Below are 20,024 nucleotides of genomic sequence, written 5' to 3'. Positions count from 1 at the left end.
TAGGTGGAAAATTACTGTTTGCAGTCCCAGGATTTGTTTTTGTTATCTGTCCCTGAGGTCAGAGATGAATTAGGCAAAAGTGCCTTTATGTCCTCCGCTCCTTTCTTACAAGGTACTGGCTGCAAAATTATTTAAAGCTGAAAGCTCTCACGGTGAATTTACACGGTTAATGAAGGTTCTTGTGGCAGACTCAATAAGGAGCTGTCTTTGCTTTGTTTAGTTGAGATTTAAATAGGTTTGGCAATGAGCCTGCTGGTTTGACGCTGAAGTGTTGCCTATTGGAGGACTTATAAAGTAGTCTCTTGGCTATGTGGCTTTGATTGTATTTTCTTTTTTTGTGCTTTTCAGTTTCAGGATTTTCTGCTTGTGTGTATGCTGCGACTTGGCCGGCCTCCCTAGATGGAGGAGATTTTTAATCTGTGGGGCTACTCAGTTTAAATAACGGTTGAACAACATTTTGACATCTCGACATTAAACCTCAACGACTTTGCTTCCAAATCTATAGACATCTACTTTGATTCATCTTTTAAAAAATAACTGGTATTTCACTCTCTCCCTTGTATTTTCTAATCAGCAGATCCAGAGAATAGCAGTGAACAAGAAAGAGGATGACCGCGACTGCAACTGAGTCGAAAGTAAGAGTGGGGGGGGAGTAAGAGAAAGAGGATAGTTATATCCTAGGGTCATTAGCAGCATTTCAAAGTCACCCTTTCTTTCAGCGTATGCTGTTTGACAGGCACTGCCAACAGAATTAGGGATGAAAGATGACGGTGCCGTGATTAGATGTGTAACTCAGGGGAAAGACAGGGTCTGATCCATGGTTACAGTACACACACACTCACATGCAGGGTGTAGAAAGAAAAGGACTATGAAGAATAGCGAATTGGATGAGAGATATGATAACCCAAGTCTTAAGATGTGGGCAGCATTGATTAGATAGCCCCAGACCCTCTATTTCAATGCGCAGACTTGATGCAAGTCAGCCTGATAAACACCGTGCGCTCTCCTCGCTCCCCCTACGAATGAATTGAATTCCCAAATTACCAGGCTTAAGATAACATACCTGGCTAAATTGCCACGCTTTATAAATCTCAAATCTCTTTGTAGATATTCATCAAAGGCTGTTTCACTCCTGATGCGGAGAACACAGGAGATGGGAAACAGGAGAACAACACACAATGTGGTTCATATTAAGGGCCTCTGATCTTCTATCTCGAGTCCCTCGTTTTCCGCTACATTCCTTTAGCCAGGGGTGATGTGTGGGAAGAGAAGGGAGGGGCTGAGGATTTCTAGAAGAAAGTGGGGGGGGGGCAAATGATGCTTCGTCTGCCTCTACTATTTCTTTGGCCTTTTATTACAGCATAACATGATCTAGCGTTGCGTGAGCGCCCTTGCAACAATGGTCTATCCCTGTGCCTTTCTCTGCATAACTCGAGGAGGTTACTTCAGACCTCCTTTTGCAAACTTTCCAGTTCATCTTACAGCCTTTTCTTTTGTAGCTCCCTGAAATCAACGTCAACTGTGGAGCAAAGTCTGAAGTTTCCATCAGCCCAGTGCCAAATTAATGCCAATGATAGTGTCATTTGTTGGACAAACTCAGGAGGGTCCATCTGCTGCAGACTCACTCACTCTAACATTAACAGTACACAGAACCAACACCAACTCAAGGGCAGGCTAAGCCTTAAGCATGCCTTAAAGTCAACACAAGGGGCTGAGTGGTTGTCGGCTTGCTGCCACAGGTACCGCTGTGACAAGAAAATATGAGGAGCAGTGGGTCCATGAAGCTAATGGCTCTTCAGATGCCAAAACTTCACAGTGATAGCTCAAAACTATGAGGCTTTTAATGAAGATTTTAATGTTAAGAGTAGAACCATGCCACTATTTATGCAAACTAATCTATCGTGAAAGTGATGTGGCATGTATTGATTTCTGTTATGCTGCAGCATGTGTTTTTTTTTCTTCGTACAATTAATTTGCACCTTATTAAATGTTTCATAACTGGATTTTAGGGATTCTACTCTGCACATCGCTGTCAGATGAGGTCTGTCAGTGGCCAGCCATGAGATGTTAGATTGGGTTCAAGACAGGGCTCTAGCTGAGCCAGTCAAGAACACACAGAATTGTCCCTAAGCCGCTCCTGCTTCGTCTCAGCTAGGTGCTTAAGGTTATTGACACTATTGGAAGGTGAACATTTGACCTTTGCTCCGTGTGTGTCTTTACAAGTCCTGTTCACTCAATTGAATTTACCAGAGGTGGAATTCAATTAAGGTTAAGAAACATGAGATGAGCAGGAGAAATGGGAGATCAATTTCAATTGTCTTAGCAAAAGGTCTGAATAATGTCAATGTGATATTTTTGCTTTGTCATTATGGGACATTTAATGTGGAAAGATTTGACTATTTACAAAATTTCTAGAATTCTGCTTATGTGTTTGTCATAAGCATTTTTAGCAGATAAAAGAAAATTTCAGTTTTAGCAATTTTGGGATAAAGCTGCAGCAAAATGAAAAAAGTAGAAGTAGTTAAATGATTTCTGAAGGCGCTATATAGTTGAGCTAAACATAGCTGAATCCCTTCTACACATCATCATAAGCAGAAGTGCTCTGAGCCAACGTTAGCCATTGTTTCAGTAAAAAGAAAACGACAGAGAACTCTTGCAGCAGTGCTACATTTGCTCAGGTCTTACACCTCCTTCAACTTAACATTTAAATGAGTTTGATAGAATTCCAACCCAGGTCATATCTGACCTGTCAAATATACAATCTGACTGAGCATAAAGAAGTATTTTTGTACTAAAGGAGACCTGACAGATGTAGTGAGACGTGTTGGCACAGGTAACTGTGAGAATAACAATCCAGGAAGTTGGGTATGAGATTAATCCATGAGTTTAAAAGCTCATCAGACACCAAAACACTGCACAAAGGTCTGTAATACTCGGAGGAAAACGATACAACCCTGGGAGGTTATCATAGCAGCTATCTTTTGTTAGGATTTTTGCAAGGTCAACAGCTGAAATGTAGAATTCACGACACAGATTTATTTGGCAACTACAGTATCTTGCTAGATAACAGTGTGTTGTGTTGCAGCAAAACGTTAAACCAGGCTCAACTCAAAGCCCTCTGCTTTGAGATCCCCACAGACTGATCAAGTACATTTGGTCCGAGCAGGTCCAATCTACATTAAATGCGTGTGTCTTTTCTTGAAAATGAATGTAACCGTTCCTTTGAACAGAGCATTTATTACGAATCAACTTTGAGCTGAACTGAACTCAACACTGAGTCAGTGGTGTGTGCAGCTGATGAGTGGAAAGCCTTTAGTTTGCCCTATCCATAGCGGTCTCTAAAGGGCACGTGTCTCTAAGCAGTCATATTCCGTAATGTGCAAGAAGCAGATAAGATCTACTCATTAAGGGTCACTAGCTGATAACATTCAAATGCTTCAGTTACACATTATCCCGGTTTCATCCAGCCGTCTTCCACTGTCTCAACTACAAAGTTTCTTAAGTAGGTTGAAAAAAATCCACATTACTATGAACCAGTTGCCTTCATATTTGTAGTCCAGCTGGTAAAAATGATTCCTGGTGGGTTCATACTTTTAGTTTAACAGCTGTTGGCAGGTGAGCCACAAAGTTAATTTCAGTCATTGCTCCTGAGAAATATCACAGCGTAGAGAAAAACCATCAGCTAGACAGTCAAATAAAAACTTTGCTCTCTAGTGTTTTCCCATTATTGTATTCTTGTAAGGCTACCCTGTGAAACCGTATCAGACAATTCAGCTCTCCAGTGGAACCCATACTAATGAAATATATTTAAGGTTTGCTAGAAGCTGCCTCGGATGAAAAATTCCCCCTTAAATTCTTGGAAAGCTGAAAAAAATTCGGAGCCACTCTGCTGTTCGCCGATGGATTTCGGACAGCAAGCGCAACATAAAGAGAAGTTCTAATCAACAAATATCTTCAGTGACAGCATCCATGGCAGACCATAATGCAAATTGGTCACAAGACCAATTGCATTTCAAGGGCTGCAACTCACTTTTTCTTGATTGAAAAAAAATCCAGAAATCCAGTTATATTACTGCTGTAAATTTATCCATGGATATATCACACCAGAAACTGAAAATGTAATTCTCTGAGCAGGGGGAGAGGATGAAGCTGGGGTGCCAAATTGCATTCTGGGAAATGTAGGAAAACACCAAGTGAAGATGATATGGGAGGCTGAGGGAAAGTGGAAACAACAAAAAAGGCAAATGACAATAGCGTATTCACAAAAACACAGAACGCGTTGGACATCACAGCCTGATGATTTATAACAGTGTAGGAGCAGCTGAGGATGGAATTTTCCTCTGAGGCAGGGCGTTCCACTCTTTCACCAAACAGCAAGGGAAACTCCAATGTTCACACTTGCGCGCATGCACACGCACTCACATAAACATACACACACAAGCTTGCATTCCTACACAGATACACACATGAAAGCGAGACAAAACCACGTACATGTGTATGTGTTTACGTATACGTCTTTTCCCCTTTTGTTCTTTTACAGCTATTTCCTGTGCACACGGTTTACCTCTCATGGTACATTCAGAGCATGAACACCCAGAGTCAGCAAGTCTGGACACAGCTGCTGAATATTCAGCCAAGTGCTCCCTCTTTTCTCTCACCATCTCCGTCTTCTCCCACCTTAAACCCTCCTTATTTCTCCCTCTCTCTCCCTCCAGTCGTTCTCTCCTTCCAGCTCAATCTCTACCGCTCAGCCGCCGCTGCTGCTCTCTGTGCTCCACTTTCATTAAGGGGCTCTCCTCTGATAGCCCTTCATATAACACTTAATCATCATAACAATAAGAGCACTCTCTTTCCAACGAATCACCTCAAGGGGCCGGTCCTAAAGATCCTCCGCTAACCGATGTCATTAACTGCGGGGTCTCCTGACTGGCTGGAGCGGCGCGGGAGAGCCCGCCCCAGGTGTTTGACGGAGGGCTCAGTGGGAGCATGCAGGTCGGACAGGCCAAGGACATTCCTCTTATGGAGAGGAGCGGAGAAAACCCACACACAAGCACTCGCTCGTGTGTGCATCGGCACAAAGCCTCTTGCCGGGAAGTAGAAGACAAGGCGTGTTTGGTTTTGCAGTCAAGAGAGAGATGAATAAGACTATTGAATAAGGGGGAGAGAGGTTTGAATAACAGTATTTTACATGAATGGATCTTCAGGGAAATGACTGCTCCGTCGCTCCCTCTGCTCTGTATTTTCGGCTGTGATTTGACAACAGACTTGAGTGTGTGTGCATGTGTGTGTGTGTGTGTGTGTGTGTGTGTGTGTGTTGTGTGTGTGTGTGGAAGGAGAGGGGGGGGGGGTGCATTTGGCTGATTGAGTCTATGCCGCTATCACGCTGTGGAAGTGACAGTGTGCCATATTATGTTATTGTGGGTGTGTGCACAGATGAACAGTGACGGCGGCTTCACGCCGACCAAAACGCACACACCAAACTGTGCGCGTACGGCAAAATCACAGCTGTTCTCAGTTGCTATGCGGCAGTCGCACCATCGTCTCAGATAACACACACATACGCACACACACATACGAGTGTGAGACGGGGACAGCAACACCAGACTTTGGCAGGGTCGGAAGGTCACAGGGGTATTGTGACAAAGTTGCCTAGCAACAACCACACGGCACATATAATTTCCAATGTGATCTCCTGTGTGCCCCTGACCACATCTGAATGTATGTATGATGAATATGTTGACAGAGGGTGGTTGTTTTGCACCTGGCTCTTCTGAGGAAGTGTGTTGAATGCGCTGCTGCTTCATTATAGACCTCAATAAATCTTGCCACATCTACCACAGAGAAACCAATGAGTAAAGTTAGCAGAATACGAACTTTGTAAGTTTGCAGCTGTTGGGTTAAAGAGGAAACTTGAGTTTTAGCTTTTGTACATATTTTATCTTCTGTGTTCCCCTAACCCTACCTCATTCCATGTCACATTCATTCTACTAAAGATTCACATTTTGGTTATTACTTCACTGTAAAATTACCTCTGCCAAAATTACCTCTGCCAATTTTGTTTGATTGTCAGATAGATTACAGATTACCAAAACTACTTCCCAGATTTGCATGAAACTTGGTGGAAGGATGTGACATGGGCCAGGAAAGAAATTTTTATGCAGATAAAAAGTTTTCACTTACGTTAAGTAAGAAGGGCGGTTTCTGGCATTTTTTTGACCAATTTCCCAGGAAAAAAATTATGGATCTTGGTGGAAAAACATGCATATTTAGGAAACTGATATTTTATTGTGTGCAACTTGGTGCAGCTTGTTTAAATTCAAGGGGGACTTTTGGGTAGTTGATGTGCTCAACCGAGTGCCATTCTTTTTCCTTATTATTCTGTATTTACCATTATTGTCCCTTCAGGCTTGCCATACTGCTGTACGGCAAGCCGCTGCAGACAGCACTAACAAACACAGGATGCACTAACAGGAGAATGACATTGACAACAACTTAGCAAAATGTGTTTCATCAGGACTGCAGGTAGCTCAGCCCATCTGTGTACTGAATTCTTTATAGGTTATCACAGGAACAAGGCAGCTGTCCTCTCTACCTCTTTCCCTTTGTGCACAGTGGTGTTTCAAAACATAAAACTGTGAGCTGGGGAGGACATCTGAAGTTCTTTAGGAGCTGAATTATGGACCATTTTCAGATGCCTTACCAGCTAAATTGGTGAATTTAGCCTGCAACAGATTTGTGTCATCTGCATAAATTAAACATTAGCATTGGAATTCAAAACACAGGAGCAGAACAAATCAAAACTGAACACTACATACTTTTCTCGATGTCTTGGGGTTTCTGCTGAGGTATCGTTTCAGTATCGGTATCGACACATTTAGATCATATCAATGTTATAATTTTGGGATCATGACAACAGTAGAAACATGTGAGCATTTTCCAGGTAGAGAGGCTCAAAGGAAGAGTCTATTTGGGATGCATTATGGGACATGTAGGAACCGGAGTTTTTTAAGCTTGAGCTATACTTCATATACGTCATATTTTCTGCTTCAATGGTTTTGCCTGTTTTTAATCTGATTCTCTCAAACTTTATGGAGGTACACTACTAAGTCACTGGAGTACCCATATAAATTAGTTTTTCAGCCATCAATTTGCTAGGATCATACAGCTATAATAATCTGAAGTTGCATTCAAGTATATTGTTCTATTTGTTCATATGAGTAAAATACTTTTAATTCAAGGGATACACTGTATTTAAGAATTTTTATCTCAGTCAGTTTGAGATTTTCTCATAAGACCAAGCACACAATCATAGACATACATTTAATATGTGAGTCAGGTACCATATTAAATAAACAAATAAGGGGCCTCCTGAAGACTATAATTATATTTTTCATACAGCAGTAAAAACGACGATGCTCACTTGTTCAGCATTAGTTAAAATAAAGTGCTGCATGCAGAAAAAACATTATAAAATCAATAAAAGATGTTTTTCAACTTTGAGTTTAAAGCTGCAGCCTCTGGTTTTACCTCACCGCTTTGTGTCACATGTCAGCCCTCTCCGTCTCCCCCATCTCTTTCCACTGTTTGCAGTGGAACAAAGCAAAGATGGCAAAGAAACTTATCTTTAAAAAGAAAGTGCACTGTTTTGTGGAATAATTTGGAAAACTGTCAGGGAGAGGAAATCAGGATGCCTGTCCCGGACACACACACATATACAAGCACAAGCACACACACAAGCTTACAAGCATGCACACACACACACGCACCGACAGGGACTTTGGTGTTTACATCATATTGGAAGGTATTTTTTCCCCCTCACGCTGCCAGGGAACAGGCCCACGCATGGACACACAGACGCTGACTAAGGCCGTAAGAGTCAAGGGGGGTGAGGGGCAGGGGGGTTGGTGACCGTGTGCGAGAGTGTATACATGTGTGTATAATTACTCTAGTTGTGTATCATTTTCGAGCTAATAAAGTGAGGTTATGACATCATTTGGACTGCGGATGTGATTTTATTTTTGCTGCTATGTTATAGGTTATGTATGCAGGTTTCATGTTTGTGTGTGTTTTTTCTGCATGTGTGTGAAATGTCTCTGGTATGAAATCATTCCGTTCAGAGTCAAGTACTTTTGTGGTTTGTGGAAAGTACAGTAGAGTGTTTGTCGCATTACAGCAGCAGAGCTAATGCTAATCACATTATTAGGAAAATCTGCATAGTTTGTGTTTGTGCAGAGGCAAAAGCGTATTCTTAAACTCCTTTTGTGCGATTGCGTGTGTTGCTACCCAGTTCATAAACTGTTAAGTCACCGTGTGGTGTGATTTCCCTTCGGTTTGAGGTCTGAGGTTTGAGAGAGAAAATGTGGGAGAGGACGGCGGAAAGACAAAGTGTGTTTGTGTGTGTCTTTATGTCTGTTAAAAGCTCCCAGTTCTCCCATCCAAAAGCTGGCTGATGGCTGATGTTCAGAGCCTCAACCACAACGCTCGGAGAACACAACAGGCGGCCTATTCAACCCAAGACACAAATAGAGTGCTCTTCCTCAGTGCTTAAAACCCCATAGCTCAAAAAGCAAAGCTAAAAACAGATATTTTTGTCGAGAGCTGAGCAAGGCCGACCACCAAAATGACGCTGTTTGCTTTTGCTAAAATAAGAACTGGCACGTACAGTATCTGTGGAGACAACCCAGCGTCATCTCTCCTCTCCTTTCATTCACTGCCTGCCTGTGACTGCTGCAGCTTCTCGGGATGAGCATCAACAATAGGTCAGACAGTCACAGACGGAGGGCAACGAGGAGATGGAGTTACCAGCTGCGAGACACTGGGGTATCCATTTCAAATAGAAACCACTCTCAGGGGGGCTTCAACAATGCGTGTGTGTGTGTGTTGCATCAGCATCTTTAAGTGCCTCATGTTGCCAGGAACAACACGTACAGAACAATAAAGTATCTATTAGCTGTTCCACTTTAAGGGGAAGGAAGAGGGGAGAATACGGGAGGAGCAAACACATTATATAAATCTGTTGGTTCCTGAGGTCATTTTTGTCTCCACACTTGTTTATGCATGCCAATACACACACACACACACACACACACACACACACACACACACACACACACACACACACACACACACACACACACACACACACACACACACACACACACACACACACACACACACACACACACACACACACACGGTGTATGGCTGCATCCACTTATGACATCACTGTAGCTGGCCAGAAAGACAGGAGAGTCAGAGAGAGCCAAGCTGACGTCATCCCATTCACTCAGTGTCAATTACGTAATCATGGTGTCCAACGCCTGCAGGACAGACAGGCTGTGTGTGTGTGTGTGTGTGTGTGTGTGTGTGTGTGTGTGTGTGTGTGTGTGTGTGTGTGTGTGTGTGTGTGTGTTTTATTTTTTTGTGATTGCATGCAGTGCAAGAACACATAATTGCAATCTCATGTGAGAGAGGAGACATAAAATGAGGCATGCTTATGACATCATTAGTGGGAGGTGGCCTGGCGTGAGTGTTGTCAGCCTGGCGTTTTAGTGTGACATGGCGAGAGTGTTTGGGTAGAACAGGAGGAGACAGTGCGCTGCAAACAGACCCAGCAAGAGGAGTTATGCAACGCAAATCTAACCCAGCAGACTAGAAAGGGAATTTTTGGGCCTTCTCTCTGGTCGTGAACAGTGTGTACACAATGTGTGTGTTTGTCATGAGTGACTTTTCTTTAGCACTTTTGACTTGAGGCAAAGAATACATAAAAAACACACAAGCACGCTGCTGAAATGCACACTGAAACCTACACACACACACACACACACACACACACACACACACACACACACACACACACACACACACACACACACACACACACACACACACACACACACACACACACACACAAGCGCATATACAGATACACACTCACTCTACCCCCTCTTATAAACAAAGCTTCCTAAGGACAGGAAATCCTTCCACCCACGTTTCTGTGTTGCTTGGCAACCAGATCAGCGTCACCGCGTGCATGCCTCCGCCGCTGCAAACACCACATACACACAAACATGAAGACAGAGACACACATATCCAACCTGGAACTCCTTAAACTGTGCTCCTTCAAAAGCAGCACAAAGAAAAACAGCAGTGAAGTGAGCCAGGGCTGAGCAGGCTGATACTCGCCGCAGCTGCCCTCCAATTCGTCAGCTATGGATCTAAACCAAACATGACATCAGCCCTTGTAATCATAAAAAACTTTTCCCCTCATCCATAAGCTCTATTTTTACACCCGCTGACGTCTTTCTAATGCGTGACAGTGCGCGTGCACTGTGTGTGACTGCACTGTTATGTATCAGCGTGCATTTGTGTGCATGCACTTGTGTGCCCCTGTCTGAGGATGCAAGCGACCAGCTATAGCTCAGCACGGCTAAGTAGAGGGAGCCTAATTGAGCTGAGGTGCCCAGCACTGTGGACAATGAGTCCATTTCAAATCAGCAGGAGGCCTATTGAAGACAATTATAACCTGGGGGATACAGAGGGGCATTATTCTTCTAAGCCATCTTGTCCACTTAGGCCAGCCGTGTTTCCAGTGCAGTTTTTAAACACTGCTTTTAACTCTCCAGTTGTTTTAACACATGAGGCAGTCCATGAAATTAACAGTTCACCTACCAAACAACACAGAAATCCAATGAGTGACTGACAAATAAGTAATTATCTAATCATTCATAAGTCTGAAAATAACAGGTATGCAAACCTAACCCACCCCTTTTCTCTTCTAAACACAAGTAATTCATAAAACCGTCATAATTTGCCTCACTGATGATACTTTATTCTGAAGCGAATCAAATGTCACTTTCCATCACAATTGACAGTAGAGCAACACTATAAATGATACACTTGATTTGTTATTGTGCATCATCCTAAAATTTCCTACCAGCTCAGTGTCAATGTTTGGAATGTCAACACAGTTCATAGCTCTGTTCAGAACTGCGTAAAGTTTACTGGGGAGACATTTTAGCATTTCAGGGTGCAGTTGGGTGTCAATAAAGAAAACAGCTCAGTAAGGAGTTGAAAAATAAGACTTTTGCACCCTTAAGTGAAACTGTTACAAAACACTTGGTTTATGCTGCAATGGCTGTTTATCAATGGTTTAAAAATCCTATTTGGGGCAGCCCTGGTAGCCTTGTGGTCAAGACTCACACGGGATAGCTAAACCAAAAAAAGCACAGGTCACATGGAACAGCCAAGCTAGCACTTTAATTCTTACAATTCTTAATTGTTAAGCTGAATACAAAGTCAAGTTGAATGGATGAAGGTGTGATCAACTACACCGACTATGCTATTGGCTGCTAACCAATTGACCAAACTGGCTATGGAGCAACTATGTTGTTTGTTGAGTTTGTATTTTTAGAAATTGAACAAACTACTATTTTGGTAGTAACAGGTTTTAGGTGCCACTACCACTTGAGTTGTGTGAAAGAATTCCCCTTCATTGGCCTATAGGGCGATTAGACAAGGTTTCCATGGGCTACTTACACATTGACCATAAAAGCAATACAACATAGACTTCAATCATCTTTCAGAGAGCTCTGAGGACACTTACTGAATCGTATAGCAACCAAGGTCGGAACAGACTCCTTAAGATATCATAGGCCGAGCCTCCTGTCTAGTCATAACACAGGAGCCCTTCAGCTCAGGGACAGACTTCTCATGAGAAAGTCTTCCTTATCCAAGTGACTTAGGCGACTGCGACCCTTTGTTCAGAATTTGGTTCCCAACAGAATCTTTACATGAGAAGCAAATCTTATTCATGTTTAGTTTAGGTATACACTCTGCATGGAGGACTACCTTCAGAATTAAATGGCGATTCATGATATTTAAGGGCTAGTGCGTGGGATTTAGTGGCATCTAGTGGTGCAGTTCCAGATTGCAATTGACAAATAACCTTTACCCTAATAACGGCAACTCAAGCTACCGTGAGTTATTGCATGCCCATGATATGGTCCGTAATGTTTTTACAATCCACGAAGACCTCTTAGTTTCAGCTGCAGGTTTGGCATGCAATGAAGTTCTTCAAGTTCTATCATGCGAGAAATTATCTTTCACTCATTAGTCTGAGTACCTGTCACCTAGAATCTCGCTGCACGTGAGAGTGACCTTTGTGCACATGCACCCCCATTACCACCATAGATTAATTATTTCTATGGAAAACACTGCTACTACTACTGCGATTACACAAAAAGCCCTCACTCAAGTCTCTGATAGGTTTGTCCGTAGCCCAGAGCAGACAAATCTAAAGGCTGCATGGATGAGGACCTGCTACCTATGTAGATATGAAGGGCTTAATCTAAGTTTACAGCAACAACCACTCTAGGTTTCAGATGATTAAACACAAACAAAAAAGATCATTATGAATATTATATAAAAATTCTGCCAGTGGATCCCCCTAAACATTGGTCCGTTAACTGGCACTGGCGGTTTCTCTAGTATCCTTTAGCGACCGACAATAGATGCTTCTGATTTAGACATCTGGGTCTCTGACACTTGACATTACTCCAACGCAATCTTGATCTGATATTTTTCCTTTCAGTCACTTTGAACAGAGTTGGTGAAAGTTTTTTTGGGCCACAAGTTTTTTGCTTGTGTTTGACTAGCGAAAGTAAAAAGTTTTGCACTTTTTCACTGATCACCTTCTTACAGCACAAGCAGTCAAGTTATCAGGGCTAATGAAAGGAAAGACTAATGAAAAGAAGTCTAATAATGCCTCCGCAGGCATTAGATTTAGGTCTTAGCGGTCCAAGAAATGTCTTTGTGTGTTGTTGAAGAAGGTTTCTGTGTTAATGATAGTTAAGGAGAGGCAATGATGAAAGTACAAGGTTATTTCCTGTGTTATTTTTTAGTCAGGTTTTCACTGAGCCAGAGATGAGCGGTTAATGACTGAGGGTACTTTAATCAATTTTTTTTTTTTGTGGGTGTGAACGATGACTTTAATTAGTTTAACTATTTTTAGTCTTCTTGTATCTTGTGGGAATCAAACCCTTGACAATGGAAGTTGCAGTGCCACGCTTCACTGTGGAGAGTGTCTCACTCTTGCCATGAATACACATCGGCCGTGTCTTTACATTACTGCATCCCTGGAAAACACAACTCATGAGAGCATAGTAAAGGTCACAGACATATTTAGCAGTGGCATACCAAGATTCAGTGTCACCACTGTACTTTTCGTGACCTCTTTTCACTGCGTAAACACACTATAAGCTCATTATACCTATAGAATTATAGAAGTCGGGATGTTTCTGCTGACAAGGTGCACTTCTGGAGTGTTTAGAACTGACTGTTCTGTGGTACCTCTGCAGAGCATTTTTTTCTGACTGTGCATTTTAGACGCTGCCATATGGCTCATGGGCCTCAGCTGACCACAGCACAGGAGGGGGTTTTAGTGTAGCTCCAGGCACGGCTAATATAATCAGAAATATTAAAATGGCCATTTTTGAGTATTTATACTGAATAAATCATGAAGAAATCTGTCCAATGCTTTTATTCAAACCCAGACTATTCAATTAATTCACACATGAATTATAGATCCATTATGGGCTGTTTGAGCTGTGTTGAGGGAATAAGACTAACAACAGTTGTATAGAGAGCACTAACCCACTGAGCCATCCATACCAATTATCTGTGTCTGGGGTGGAGCCTGAATTCAATATTCAATTTGCACAGTTCAATCTCACATCAGAGCTTCCAAGTGAAAAAGTGCTGGTGTCAAAAGAGCCGTAACGGACGAAAACAGTATAGGCTTTCTGCGAGAGCTTCAGCTGTCTCCAGAGTGAACACAGGCTGAGCGGCGCACCACAGGGGTGTCCATTGAGAGACAGGCAGAGGTAGAGGGGCGAGAACTCCATTGAGCGCGGCCATGGGGGGTCAATATGTGAATGAACGTTTGCCATGGAGGTGAATTATGAATGAGCAGCACTCTGTGCACTCCTGGAGCGAGCATGTCAGCCTCCGTCTCCTTCACTCCGTCTCCTCTGCTTGCTTCTTTCTATCTCTCCTCCTCCTCCTCCTCCTCCTCCTCTTGTCCTAAAATCTCCATCATCCTTTTCCTTCCTCCCTGTCTCTGTTTCATCTATCTCTCACTACCGGATTAATCTTCTCATCGGCCTTATTCTCGGTCATCTGATCGCTTTGCTCCCCTCCTCCCCACCTCCTCCATCCATCCTCCACCTCCTGTCTCCAGACCAGTGGGAGATGGAGGTAGACGCACACGCCGCCTGTCTGAAGAGACGACACAACACACTTCTCCTGCACACACACATATTTACACAGCCTCACATACACACACACACACACACACACAGTAGCAAAAGATAATACTAAAGCAAACAGCCCTGCACGTGCAAAGACAGACGCATGCATTAAGTGTAATGCTCAGAGGCACTGACTGACACACACACACACACACACACACACACACACACACACACACACACACACACACACACACACACACACACACACACACACACACACACACACACACACACACACACACACACACACACACTTCTCCCAGCTGTTCTCCTGGCCACAGAACTTGCCTATGTTTGTGTGTGTGTGTGTGTGTAATGCATGTGTGTGTGTGTGTGTGTGTGTGTGCATTCATCTGTGTGTAATCCAATGTGCTGCTGCTCAGCCTGTGCCACGCTCTCTCCTCTGTTGCTGTGCGTCTGATCAGATCTGCCTCTCTCAACCTGTTTGCCGTCTATGGCACACACACACGCGCACACACACTCTCACACACACTCTCTCACACACATACAGAAGCTGCTACTACTCCTCAAGCCTCATTCAGTATCAGACCAGCTCTGGTACAGAACAGAAAATTCATTCAGTGGTGCTTTCACAAAACCAAATGACTCTTAGTGTGTGTGTGTGTGTGTGTGTGTGTGTGTGTGTGTGTGTGTGTGTGTGTGTGTGTGTGTGTGTGTGTGTGTGTGTGTGGCACTGAAAACTCCTAAACACACACGTTTCTCTCTGACTCAACCTTCTTTAAAGGGACTGTTAACCCTCCCTTTGCTCCAGCTCAACTTAAAGTAGCCTACTGGAGAAGTGTGTGCGATTGTGATGTGTGTGTGTGTGTGTGTGTGTGTGTGTGTGTGTGTGTGTGTGTGTGTTGGAATAGGATCACGCTGTTCCCTAAAAAGTATCCACTCCTTTGGATCCCTTCACTCCAGTTTACAGCGGTCAGCTCAGCTCGCTTACACACTTTGGCCCCTTTTTAGCTTGTGGAAAAACAACCCTTAAAACTCTCTCTCTCACACACACACACACACACACACACACACCAATATATATATATATAAGGATACAGTCACCCACACATGTGCCCCCACCTCACACACTAACACACACACACACACACACACACACCCTCCACTCTTCCCTTTAAGTGCAGAGCCCAGGCAGCATATGTCAACAGCCCCTCCAACACACACACACACACACTCACACCACGCGCACACACACACACACACACACACACACACACACACACGTACACGTACACATACACATACACTCACACCTGCATACAGCTATTAAAGCCCCATAAAGTCACCTTAGGGTCCTTCTGTGTTCCAGGCGAGCCCCTTCCTCACTCTCTTCCTCTCCTCTGTCTGACTTCTCTCTCTCCTCCTCTCCTCCTTTCCTTCCGTCCGTCCGTCCTTCCTTCCTTCTGTGCTGTCCGTCCGTCTCCTCTCTCTCTCCCCCTCTCTTCGTGTCGGTGCTCGGTCAGTTCCCAGCGTTTTTCCCGAGCCCCTCCATATCCGCCCCGCCAGTCGCTTGTAGCACCGAGCGAGCGAGCGAGCGCACCTACACGCACACACACGCGCACGCTCACGCAAGCCGCTGCGTTCCTATAGTGTCTCTCTCTCTCTCTCTGTTTGTCCCCCTCTCTCTCTCTCTCTCTCTCTCCTCTGTCGGAGAAGAGCTCAAAGTGTGTGTGTTGGTGCGTGTGCGTGTGTGTGTGTGTTTGCGTGTGTTTCTCCGCCAGCAGCAGAGGACTTCCCCCGGTGCACGACCCCGGTCCTAGCGCGAGCCGCGTTCACTGAAAGAATGCTATTGTGTACGGAAGGTACCGACAAAGATCGTCTGGGGTTTCTGACAGGATGACTCACTCCGTTAGCTTGGCACAGAAAGGTTCCAATCTTCTGCTTTCATGCACGTTTGACCACACGCACCAGTTCTGGCCCTGCACCATGAACTCACTCAGGTTGAACTCACTGTGTAATACTTTGTAATCTCTGTTTGGGAAACCCTGTTACACTGTGTCAATTCTGCTCACACTGTATATAATCTGTTTTCACGCTATATATATTCTGTTTATCCTATATATATTATTTTTACACTGCATAAATTCTGCTGACACAATTGAAAATATTGGCTTGAGGGTTATGGTTAAACCTAACCCCTAATTTAACCACCCACCTATGAACACAACAATCAACAAAACAAATACATACACAAAATTTCCGACCGTAAACAAAATAAAACACCAATATATATATGTTTTTGAATGTGTTTGTGTGTGTTTAGATGATATAAATTTGTTTAACTGTCCTCTTTGCTGCTGCAACAGCAAATTTCCCCATTTTGGCACTAATAAAGGACTGTCTTGTCTTGTCTTGTCTATAGACAATACAACATTATATATCATATATAATTTAATAACATATCACACAGAATTTTTTTAAAAAGTGGAATATTCACCAGAAACGTGTTTAGTGATGTGCTATATGCACACTAATACACACACACAAAACAGCCCAGAAAAAATAGCAGAAAAAATATGTAAGCCTTACATGTAATTAGTGAGTTTTTAGTGCTGGAAAATTATAAATTGGGGGTTTGAGTTCAGAAATATGCAGTGCAAACAAATCTATCTGCTGTGTATTTGTATTCAGTCTCCAATGAGATAATTGTGCAGCACCTCAGACAGCTGCTGTTTAGGAGGATCATTTAGAGCCGTTAACATCCAAAGGTGCTGGCTTTTCTTTTTTTTAGTCACTAAGTTGTTTTGAGTCTGTACCCCAGTGGTCGCTATGGCAACAGCAGGGCAGAAGCGGAGGCTGAGAGGGTGTATAGAAATCATTATAGATGGAGGATGGAGGGTACGTGTCCTCTGCACATGATGAGTCTGAGCTCTGTCTGACCTGTTTATTTAGACCGTGAATCATAATTTCATGTTATCTGAGGTGAAGTCTGAGTCTGACCTCCTCTGCCTCCTTTTACATGTGATTCCCTTATCATGTGTGTGAAAATCCCTCTCAGGTTCGTCCCTGCCATATGTACAGCCACATTGTCCCCCCATCCAAAATCCACTTCCAAAGTCAAATACCTAAACTACGTCACAGAGGGAGACACAGGCAGAGACTGGAAAATGTGAAAGAATTTACCCACCTTTTTTCATTTTTTTTTTTTAAAGGAGCCGAGTGAGTCATCTTCCCGAACACACTCAATCTTTGGTGCAGCTACCTTCTTCCTCATCTCCTCCCCCCTCCCGTCCTTCCTCAGAGCGTCATCAGGTTACCATAGCAACGGCCTGCCTATGGGAGACAGAGATCAGTTCATTATGGACCATGGGATCCAAAAACTGAAGGACAGGATTTTTTTTCTTTGAACACAGGAAGTGGGAGACCTTAACAGGAAAGCTTGAACTTGGTGAAACAGCCTGTGCAGCACTGCCTGGTTCTGCACGAGGACGTTTTAGCTGAATGCTGGTTGAGGTTTTAAACAGGAAGCGGTGCTGATCCATTTAAGCCCTTCAGAAACATAAGTGATATTAAAAATAAGCCAAATCTGAGTAGATATGTATGGACTGCGCTGAGATGTAAACATGTAGCCTCGAGAAACAGTTTGGCAGAACTTGCTTGCAAGCTTCTGCATTAATGAATCTGACAGACGTGGCAGTGATCGGCCCACTGAAAGCCCACAGTCAGGAAATCCAAATGTGCTCTGGTTTTATTTATGGGTGGGGAAACCGAAGCGGGAAAAGTGCAGTGCAGCGTGCTTGGGTTGAGAGATCGAAGCACAAAATACACCAAAGGAAACTGTTTTGTTTGATAAAGATCAAAGAGACTTGTTGGGAGAATGAAGTGTGTTTACGAGTCCTCGAATCCAGGCTGCTTCTCCCTGCCCCTGTTATTACTGTGTGTGTGTGTGTGTGTGTGTGTGTGTGTGTGTGTGTGTGTGTGTGTGTGTGTGTGTGTGTGTGTGTGTGTGTGTGTGTGTGTGTGTGTGTGTGGTGCGAGCCCAGAGGGCTGCATTAAGCTGAAGTGACAGTGGGGTTCTTTAAGATGTCTTCCAAAGTTTTCTATTGAGGGAGATCCTATCTCTGAGCCCGAGAAACAACTGAAGAGAGGAGAGGAGAGGAGAGGAGAGGAGACAAGGAGAAAGGAGAGGAGACAAGGATATTTATATCCTCCTGTTATTGTACTTCCACTGTGATATTTTTGTAATATATTGAAGATCAATAAAGTTGTTTGTATTAAAAAAAGAAAGAATACATAGTTGCAACGTAAGAGCAAGACAGACATCACTTAGGAGATAATGATTTTTAAGGTAAAAAAAGTGACAAAACAAAATTTTAAAAAGCCATAGCTGTTAATCTATTCACGTAAACATATATGGAAAAGGGACCTCTTAAGGTAATGTGATATTTCTACAGTGTGCAAAAATGGTGTGAAGTCATTCATTGTGAAATGAATTCCCATTGATGATAGTGAATATAATCACAAATCCTGTATATAAACCAATGTGTTTGATGGTAGTTATAGATAAAGATGAAAATCACAGTTAACATTAATTACACATTAATATAACTCCCTTAACACGCTGCTGGTGCTGCTGCTGATGACTCTAGACTGATATTACTCACCTTTAATTTGAAAGGGTGCACTGCAGGTTCCTATGGCAACAACAGGCTTGCCATAGGTTTACTAAAGTAATTTGCACATATTACTGTTGACTTCCAAGCATTTCTTCATGCCATAGACTGTATATAAAAATGGACAAAGCATCTCCACTTCCTCCTCCTAAAAGCCCAAATACCCTGTATCCTAACGCTGCCTTCTTGCACTGAGGACCTAACCTGGAGCCAGGCTGCGCAGTAGTAATAAGGGGAGGGATCAGTGGCATCAAGGCCCCAATGATACATGCACCCTACAAATCTCAGGTTAGTCTCGGCTGTCAATTATGATGTTTCACTGCGTTTTTATAGCATCAAATAACTAATTAAAACGAAAAGTATCAGTGACACGAACACCTGAACACACCTCAATGTGATAAGAACTACCTGCAATGACAGAAACCATCTTTGGAAAAACTTATTTGACTTTTAAGTTTGGTACATGCCCCATGCACTAACACGGAGGAAGCAGTATTAATGACCCATAACTGCAGCCAGCCACCAGGGGGCAATTGAGACACTTTGGCTTTGTATACAGTCGATGATTCATAAATCACAGCAATGATTCAACTTCATTTGTAGCACGTAACGCAGGTAAACATCTAATCACCTGATCTGCACCGATTCCACGTCCCAGATTTACTTGAGACACTTCATCACAAGTTTTGCATGAATCTGGAAGACAAGCTGCTGCGTCAGCTTTGACCTACTGTACTTGCAGTTGTTATGTGCAGTTTTCTTGTATAATTAGGGATTTATTACATAACGGTTTCCTCGCTGTCAGTTCTACGTCAAAATAAAGTGGTTTAATCTGCCGTCGTCGTCAACTTGAGTACAACTTGTCTCATCCTCTGACCACTTATGTTGCTTGTCCCATCAGACTTGTTGTTATATGTTCCCAGATAACTGCAACTATTTTGGTTAGAAGAACTTTATGTTTACACAACTGATGAAACTATATGTACAAAACTATGCTAAATAAGTCAGGTTGAGATGACCTGGAATTAATAATGAGGTCACACAGAGTATAATTTTATGATTAAACCGCTAATAGGGA

The 20,024-nt window shown here is 43.1% G+C and overlaps 1 protein-coding gene across 1 annotated transcript in view; it reads right to left on the bottom strand.

The window, feature by feature from the left end:
- The window catches only part of ches1 (checkpoint suppressor 1), a 58,623-nt gene extending 42,545 nt beyond the window's left edge, over window positions 1-16,078 (bottom strand). The window contains exon 1 of the mRNA XM_035143442.2: window positions 15,620-16,078. The gene's annotated coding sequence lies outside the window, so the exon portion shown is untranslated. The remainder of the gene's footprint in view (window positions 1-15,619) is intronic.
- Window positions 16,079-20,024: the final 3,946 nt, after the last annotated feature.

This window comes from Hippoglossus stenolepis, chromosome 20, assembly GCF_022539355.2.
Source record: "Hippoglossus stenolepis isolate QCI-W04-F060 chromosome 20, HSTE1.2, whole genome shotgun sequence".
In the NCBI taxonomy this organism is placed as follows: domain Eukaryota; kingdom Metazoa; phylum Chordata; class Actinopteri; order Pleuronectiformes; family Pleuronectidae; genus Hippoglossus; species Hippoglossus stenolepis.
Note: the sequence above shows the minus strand (reverse complement) of the source record. Positions and strands in the feature narration are given on the sequence as shown.